This window comes from Psammomys obesus, unplaced genomic scaffold, assembly GCF_907164565.1.
Source record: "Psammomys obesus unplaced genomic scaffold, mPsaObe1.curated_primary_1811, whole genome shotgun sequence".
NCBI lineage: Eukaryota > Metazoa > Chordata > Mammalia > Rodentia > Muridae > Psammomys > Psammomys obesus.
In genome coordinates this window covers 12,048,917-12,057,213 of record NW_026592510.1, presented here as the reverse complement: position 1 = coordinate 12,057,213, position 8,297 = coordinate 12,048,917, and the positions used below count along the sequence as shown (strand labels likewise).

Sequence of the window (8,297 nt, the reverse complement as noted above, 5' to 3'; positions counted from 1 at the left end):
GAGCGAAGCTGAGTCATCCGGGGCGGCCGGACTCCTCGCTCTGTGAGGTGCGGGAAGGAATGTGTCTAGGCCCCTGCGGCGTCCTGTTTGGCTGAAAGTTTCCAGCCGCTCCAGAGCGGACTTGCAAGCACTTCTCCATCCTGGTTCCCGAACTAGCTTGTTAACGGCACCGCACGCAGGCGCTATCGGGGTGCCAACCCGCACCTGGCGTGCCCAGCTCCCCCGGTCGATAACTTGCGCGCACCGAGCACCCTCCGGGGCGAATGGGAGGGTCGCGCGGGCCGGTAGGAACCAGTGGTACAGAGGTGCGCCAGGGAGAGTTGCGGCGGCGCGCAGGCGCACTGGGCTCCCCGCGGCCGGCTCCCGGGTACAAAGAGCTTGCGGTGCTCTGGCCCGCTTCCCGACCAGAGCCGGGGCTGGTGAGTGTCCGTGCGCTCGGTGGCTCCCGGCAGTCGCAGTGGACTCCTGCGCCGCGCTGCAGGACGCTGCCCCGCGCTCGTGGTGGGACTCGCGTTTGATTCTGGCGCTGCCCGAGGTCCCGCCCAGCGCCTACCGGTCCCGCCCCGCCAGCCGCCCGCCCTGCTCCGGCTCCAGACCCGCGGCGCTGGAGGTGAGTGGTGGCAACGCTGCGCTCCTGTCCCCTGCACGGACGATCTGGGGCGTCCCGGCTCCCACACTGCCCCGAGCCAGCCCGGTGCCCAGCCTCGTACTCTTGGCGCGTGCCTGGGCGCACGGCGACGTTGGCCCGGGGATTGCCCTGGGCAGGTCGGTGGGGTTGCCTCGGCTAGCAGTCGCCTGGGATCACCGCTGGCGCTCGAGGGGGCGGCGCCTCCCGACCCGGTAGTCGGGCGCGCTGCCCGTTTGGTACCTCCCAGCCCTTTCGGAGCCGAGGTGCGGTGCAGCGCCTTTTCCGAGGCGTCTCAGGGTAAGTTCGATGTCCTGTCTGGTCGGAGGGAGCGGCGATTAGTACCTCTTTATCCTGGTCCTGGAGCGGCAGGTGGCCCTAGCTGGTGTTGCAGGGTCTGGGCGTGGGGGAGGGGTGGGGCGCGGCCTTTAGGGACCGCCCTAAGCTCCGGGACTGGCGTGGGTTCCCGAGGACCTGGGGTGTCAGGTCCACCGGGGTGGGTGGCAGGGTCCCGAGGCACACTGGGTCGCGCAGGCACGTGGGGAACCCCGCGCTCCCGAGCCGCGGGGCCGCTGAGTCTCATCCCCCCGCTTCGCCAGGTCTGTTTGCAACTTTCGGAGGCAACTTTTCGCGGGCGGTGCTGCGGGAGCCGAGCGCGCGCCGCTGACCCGGCGCAGGCCGTGTCGCCCGCGTTCACGATGTGCAGTGGCGTCCCCCAGCGCTGGCTTTCCGCACTTCTCCCGGGGGTCAGTTCATCTCATTAATGTATCAGATCTGACCGAGAGCCTGAGACTAAGCAGGAATGCCGATCCCAGATCAGTGACCTTGGTCGTCACCGTAGGCTAATTAGGCACCAGAGCCTCCTTGCTTATTTGTAGTTGATGGGTGGGTTTGTTCGAGTTGATTTTTATACCGTACTTAGTCGTCAATCCTGTTTCTCCTTTCGTGCATCGCCCTCGTGTTTGTTGGACCCCTTCCACGTTTACTCTATTTAAGCTTAATTTAATTAAAAAGTTGGGATGCAGTAAACATCAATATACCTTTTTAAAATTCACGAGCCATTGGCTTTTAATATAATTATAAAATTATGCCATCATCCACGCTAACCAGAAGGTTTTCATTGCTCCCCATCTTTCCACAAAAAACTCCAACCCCAGAACAACGCTTTGCTGTTTCTGATTATAAGGGGATAGATAGTGAGAAGACACGTGATCAAGCTTTGGTTGTTTTACTGTTAAATTTTGGGAAAGGTGCGGAGCCGGGCGGCTGTGGGAGAGTGTGGCCGTTGCGTGGGGGAGGTTTAAAAGGGTGAGAACGGAGGAGTGGCCGTCTGTGCTCTAGAAGGGGAGTTCATTTAGCTCCGGGCATCCGGGGGGCCTTTGGTGATCTTTCTGAGCCCTACGATTGCCTCCTCCACAAGTCTCTCTAGTTGACTGAGTTACTATGGCAAACGTGAGTTCTGGCTGTGGGGGGTGAAGGGACCGCCTACTAAGGAGCGCGATTAAAGGGGGGGGGGAGAACCCTTAATATTTAAAAGCAAGGGTTATTTGTTTTTAGTACTTGGGCTCCAGCTCAGGGCCCCAAGCATGCTAAATAAGTATTTTACCATTGGGCTCCACTCCCAGCGCCTTAAAACTACTCTTTAAATGTTGCCCAAACTGCCCGGAAGAAACTACAGGTATTGATATATTGAAAACTAGGTTGATAATCCTGTGAGTACTGGAGCTCATGAAGCAGTCTCTTCCAGGGAGATTGAGAGGGGAAGAGTCTAGATGAGAGAAAGCAAAGGTTTGGGGAGGCAGAACCTTTAAATGGCTGTGTAGTATTCCGTCGTGAGACTGAACCACACTTTATCCATTTTAGAGTTGTAACAGGTGCTAGTTTTTGTCTGTGGCAATTGGGACTTTGAGTCAGTGTATTGGGAATAGGAGTAAAGTCAGGAGTTCTGAGCTAGTGTTTGGATTAGATGATACCATACTGTCAAATGAATTTCCAAAGTTGTTTTTTTTTTTTTCAGATTACACTTATATCTGCACTGTGTATGAGCTTTATACTGGTCCTAAATTGCATAGGAGATCTACAGTGGCGTCCTCTGTTCATATGAAGTCACATGTCTAATACTTTTATAGTTTAATAGTTTTGAAATATTGTTACTATAAAACCTGTGTGTGTGTGTGTGTGTGTGATGTGTGTGTATGTGATATGTGTGTGTATTGACACAGGATCTTGCCTAACAGGCTGGCCTCAGACTCACTGTCTAGCAGAGGACCAACTTGAACTTCCAAGTGTTGGGATGGTAGAGATGCATCACTATGTTCAGCTTAGGTGCCGGGATGGTTCTGCCGAGTGCTTTCATGTGACAGTGGCCATCCCATCACTGGGAGTGTTTATTCATTCTTTGGAATGGTATGTATTGCTACAGAAATCATTGTGTGTAGTTTTCTCTCATACCTGGTTGTTTAGTAGGTGGGGTTTCTCCTCTGTGTCTCTGAATCCTTGTTACTCTGTTCCCTGCGATGCTGAGAAATCTCTGAACCTAGTATGGAATTGAGTAGAGAGGCATCTTTGAGTTGGTGAAGATGTTCCAAAGATAGCACAGTGAGAGGGTCTCTTTAAGGTTGAAATGCTATTTCTCAAGATAATGGTGAGGTTGACCCTGATGCCTTCCAAAAAAAACAAAATAAAAACCACACTAAAAAAAACAAACCCCCAAAACTAAATACAAGAAAAAGAAAGTGAATTAAGTCTGTTTAAAAAAAAAAAAAAAAAAAAAAACCCTTCTGAATAGAGCAAATAGCAATTTCACTGAGCAGTCACGTTCAGTTTTTCTTTGTCTGATACTTTGTGGCAAAGGCTCTGAGCCTTGGGCTTTAGGAGATAAAAAGAAGGGTCTTATTATAAAGTGAGGTTTTGTTGCTTTTGTTTGTTTTGTCCAGAAAGAATATGTAAAAAATGTAAAGTTGGGCAAAATTCCAGCTCAGGGCAGAGGGTTATTTTATCTGTTTGGCGTTTGAGTTCTGAGTCAGGTTCCCTTCGGGTAGGCACTTAGTGGTTTCTGAGAGCTGTCCATCTTGGGCTGATCTTCAAGGAATCTCAGGGGAAATGAGGGGCCACGGAGAATCTCTAGGGAGCCACACTGTGGACGGAGAGGCACTGTTGGCTTCCAGGACGACAGAAGTGGTGCAGGATTCTCGGCCGTTCTTCAGGAAGGTGGTAAATAACGGAGCCAACAGAAAGGCAGGGCGACACTACAGGAGGAGGGCTGTTTCCTACCTGCACATCAGCACTATGGGCCCCCCTTTTGAAGACTTGGGGGACTGGGATCTGTGTGTGGCTGCTTTGTGTAGCTGGAGCTCTCAGCTTCTTTTCTTTCCCCTCAGAATTCAGTGGAGATTTCCCTAATGAGAAAGCTGGTAAGGTGATATCCCTTAACTCTGGTAAATAATAATTATATTTCTTTCCATGCATGGCATGCAGGGTCCTGGTGGAGGAAGCCTGAGCTCCTAGCAAGTGGGGAGGAACAACGGTACAGAGCCAGAATAGGAGGAAGGGGTTCCACCTGCCAGCAGCGATCCCCAGTGGCTCATTCGCAGAGGTAGCGGAGATCTGGGTGACAGACAGGTAAGGGGCTATACCTTGAGAACTGGAAGCTCAGGTAGACAGGGCCAAAGAAGTTAGACACAGCAGTGTTGGGCATGTGATGGCCATTTGAATGGCAGTTTGAGACTGCCCTTTTTGTCCCTGGACTTGTGGCTGTGAATGCCAGCCCTGCACAGGTAACGATCCTTGCTCCGAGCCCAGATCCCCCGACACTGCAGTGTAGAATTGGTTGCTTGCCGTGTGAACTTTGGTGAGTTACTGAACTGCTCTATTCTTCACTGTCCCAGAAATGGCATTAATAGGCTGAGTGTGTGGCAAACGTCTGTAAATCCCAGAGACTCGGAATGTCGGGCTGGTCATGAGTTCAAGGCCAGCCTGGGAGAGACACCTGTCTCCAAATGCAAAACAAAACAGACAAGATAATAAATCATCTTCGTAGAATTTGTTGTGAAGGTTACAGGAGCTAAACTTATTCTGTCGATTGAGGCAGCCACAGGGGCCTGCTCAGCAGCAAGAATGCCTAGCAGAGGAGCTGCTACTCTGTCTTAGCTGTTTCTAAATTCTAAATTGCAAGATTTCTAACATTCTCACAGTGCAAGAAAACGCATCATTTCTCTCTGGTTCCAGCTCAGCTGTGGTTCCTTTATAAGGGCAATAACATCTATTTCTGTTTTTAGGTTGTTATTAATTTAAAAAAAAAAAAAACAGCTGCAGGATATGGTGGCTTAAAAATAGTTTGTCAGTGTTACAGATTCTGTGGGTCAGCGGTGTGGACTGGGCCCGGATCTTGCGGAGGACAGTCACACTGGCTGGCACCCAGCTGAATGGAGGGTCTTGGGTATCAGAGGGGAAGCTGGGCTCAGTATTAAGTGCTGCTGGGAGGCCACACAAGGTGACTTCCATTTGTCTCCATGATGGTTTAACATGCTGGCCCCATGTAGTTTGGTTTTGCACATGCAGAGTGGTTGGAGGTTCTCCAGGGAGGGAGGGAGGGAGGGAAGGAGGGACTGTGTGTGTTTAATTTTAAAGTAAGGAATTGTTTCCCCAATTCTGGACACTGCTAGTGTAAAATCTGCAGTGTAGGCTGGCATATGGGGAGGCAGGCTGGACAGGATATAGATGAAAGCTGAAGAAAGTGACTGGAGTATTCCTGCCCCATCATGGATAATAATTAGGTTTTCCTAGAGTTAGGTTACTCTTCTCCAAGAGCAGCCTTTGAGTTCTCACTCAAAACCAACCCCACAGCAAGCACCCCCCCCCAAGAAAGCGGGTGGAAACAACCCACTCTCAAAAGTTAGGTAATGTCCCTTTTGACAGCTGCACAGACTTCAACGAAGAGAGAACAGTATCAAAGCATTTGCCATCTTTTAAAGCTATCTTCTATATTTGATGTCACAGATTTGTGTCCCCCCTCCCTAGGAAGCAATGGAATTGATATCACTGCCTTTAGAATTTTTTTTAGATATATATCTTATCATGCTAGCTTTTGTTCCTCTAGTTGTCAGCTATGCTTTTACATAAAGCATTCCATTCCTTACAAGTCCCTGGAGATGTGGGGAGCCCAGGTTTGTTGACTGTGCCTTGTGTGTTTGGGAGTGACAAGGAAAAGGAACAATGGAATTGGTTTGGGTGAGGGAGAGCTGACCCTATGACTCCCATGAATGCCCTTCCTCCACCCCCACCCCGCCCCACCGCCCCTACCCCAGGGACTGGAGATGTGACTGTCTTTGCCCTGGGCAGGTAGGGTCCTGAGCATAGCCGTTGGCATCACCTGATGGTTTTTTATTTCACCCTTAGGCTTTTAAGCTTAGACGGGTTTGCTTCCTCCAGTCTTGCACTTTGCATTTGAATGATGGCTGCTGGAGGCATGAAGTATGAAGACTCTTGGGACAGGTACAGCTGGGAGCATTGTCTAGGGGTGTGCTCACCGAAGGGCTTGGGAGCAGCCAGCATCCTCATGCTAATTTCATTACAGAAGCAATCAGTTAATTGGAAACAATTACCGGGTAGTGTCAGGAGCCAGGAGCCCAGGAGCTCAGAAGAAGGTGACGTTAAAGAAATTCATTTAGTTAATGGATTTGGGCAGTAGAGTTTACTAAGTCTCAGAAGACACACTAATCCAGGTGTATTAGCTGAGCCCTGAGGAACACAGAAATGCTACTCTTGTTTGCAGTTATAACATGTTGCAGATAAAAACCACTTTAAAATATAAACTTGTCTTTGCTAATATTTGCAACATAGTTTTGGTCTCTTGGCAACAGTCTTTCAGTCTCTGTCTCTCTGTCTCTCTTTCTCTCTGCCACCCCTCCCCCATCTCACACCAGGGTCTTCCTGTGTAGCCCAGATTGACAGCAAACTGGAGATCCTCTTGCCTCAGCTCACCCTGTCTGGCTTTTCAGCTCACCCTGTCTGGCTTTGGCTTATTCTTTAAGGGAAAACATGAAAAAAACAAAACAACCAAAACCAAAATAAACAAAACAAACAAACAAACAAAAACAAGTAATTGCATCAGTCAGGTCTGAAAGCGTTTTCCTCCTTTTCTTTCTTCCCGCGCTTCCTCTTCATTCTTGAGTATTCATCTCAACAGAGCTGCCCTGAAAAGGAAGCAGCCTCGTGGCAGCCATTGGGGTTTGGGCTGTGCTCTTCTTTATCACTGTTCTACCAAACTCTCCCTTTTTCTTTTTCTCCAGGAACCCATAGATTAAGCCAGCCCTCTTTGCAAGATAACCCTTTTCACTCCTCTTATTTCTGATATCTAGATTAATTTTGTCAGTTCTGAAAATGATGTGCATAGTATCACAGAGTGTGATCATCCATGCCTAGTTTCCTTCACTCAGTGTTCTGTTCCTAAAACCCCGGTTGTGTGGGGTTGTGAGTTGCTCATGCTTGTTGCTGCCTAGGGTTCTATACTTTGACTATCCTACTTTTTATCATCTTATTGAGAATGGCGCTGTCTGGTTGCCCTTTGGGTTCTAATATAAATAACGCCATTGTGATGGCTAATCATCATTGTTCACTCAACATACCTGGGAAGAGGGAACCTCAGCTAAGGGAATTGCCTCCATCAGATTGGCCTGTACACACATCTGTGCCTATTTTCTTGATTGATAATTGACAGAGGAGGGGCCAGCCCACTGAGGGCAGCCCCATTCCTAGGCGGGAGGTCCTGGGTTTTATAAGAAAGGTGGATGAGCAAAGCAGAGGAGTGAGCCAGTCACTAGCATTATGGTTTCTGCTTTAGTTCCTGCCTTCTGGTTCCTGCTCTGATTTCCTTCGCTGGTGGACTGTTCCCCAGAAGTGTCAGATGAAACATTCTGTTTTCATACCAGTGTTTTAGTCACAGTAACACGAAAGAAATTAGGACACCTGACAGGAGTAATTTTGTACCTTTTTTTTTTTTTTTTGTTGTTGTTGAACACACATGGGCATCTATTTTGGTTATATGTCTAGGGGTAGAATGGCTGAAATTGAGCTCAGGGAGGTACTGCCAAGGTGACTTTGCTAGTGTCCACCCTGGATTCTGGTGTGTGAGCTCCATAGCCCCGCTCTTCTTGCCAATGTTTGCAGTTGTTTGTGGCCTTACTTTAGCCAACTGTAAGTGCAGGTTATTGAATTTTCCAGATGACTAATGAAGACAAGCAACTGAAAGAGGTTCACATTCTTTGTGCTTTTTAGCATAATGGAAATAAAAGCCAAAGCAGTTAAAAAGGGTTCATCTAGAGCTGGGCATGGCGGAGGTGTCTGCACACCCAGCAGTTGGCGATCTTGGTTCTGGGCCCCTGAAACCGAAGCCAACCAGGCATCCACCGGAAGATAAATCATTACTTACAGCTGCTTCTCCAAACTATAAAGTTTACTTTTTTTTTTTTTTTCATTTTTCAAGGGATTTATGCCTAATCAAAATGGAAAGAATAGAAATGTATTAGATAACACTTTGACATTCAGTATGTTGTTAGGTATGTTTACAAGCTGACACGCTTGTGCTATTTCAACCTTTATGTATTGTGCTAAACCAGTTCATTGATTTTTGCCTCCTGAGGTGACGGGGGGGGGGGGGGGGGGGGGGGGGGGG

The 8,297-nt window shown here is 49.1% G+C and overlaps 1 protein-coding gene across 1 annotated transcript in view; it reads left to right on the top strand.

The window, feature by feature from the left end:
- Positions 1–745: 745 nt before the first annotated feature.
- Kank1 (KN motif and ankyrin repeat domains 1) overlaps positions 746–8,297 on the top strand; it is a 186,884-nt gene continuing 179,332 nt past the window's right edge. Inside the window, exon 1 of the mRNA XM_055613874.1 lies at positions 746–925. The gene's annotated coding sequence lies outside the window, so the exon portion shown is untranslated. The remainder of the gene's footprint in view (positions 926–8,297) is intronic.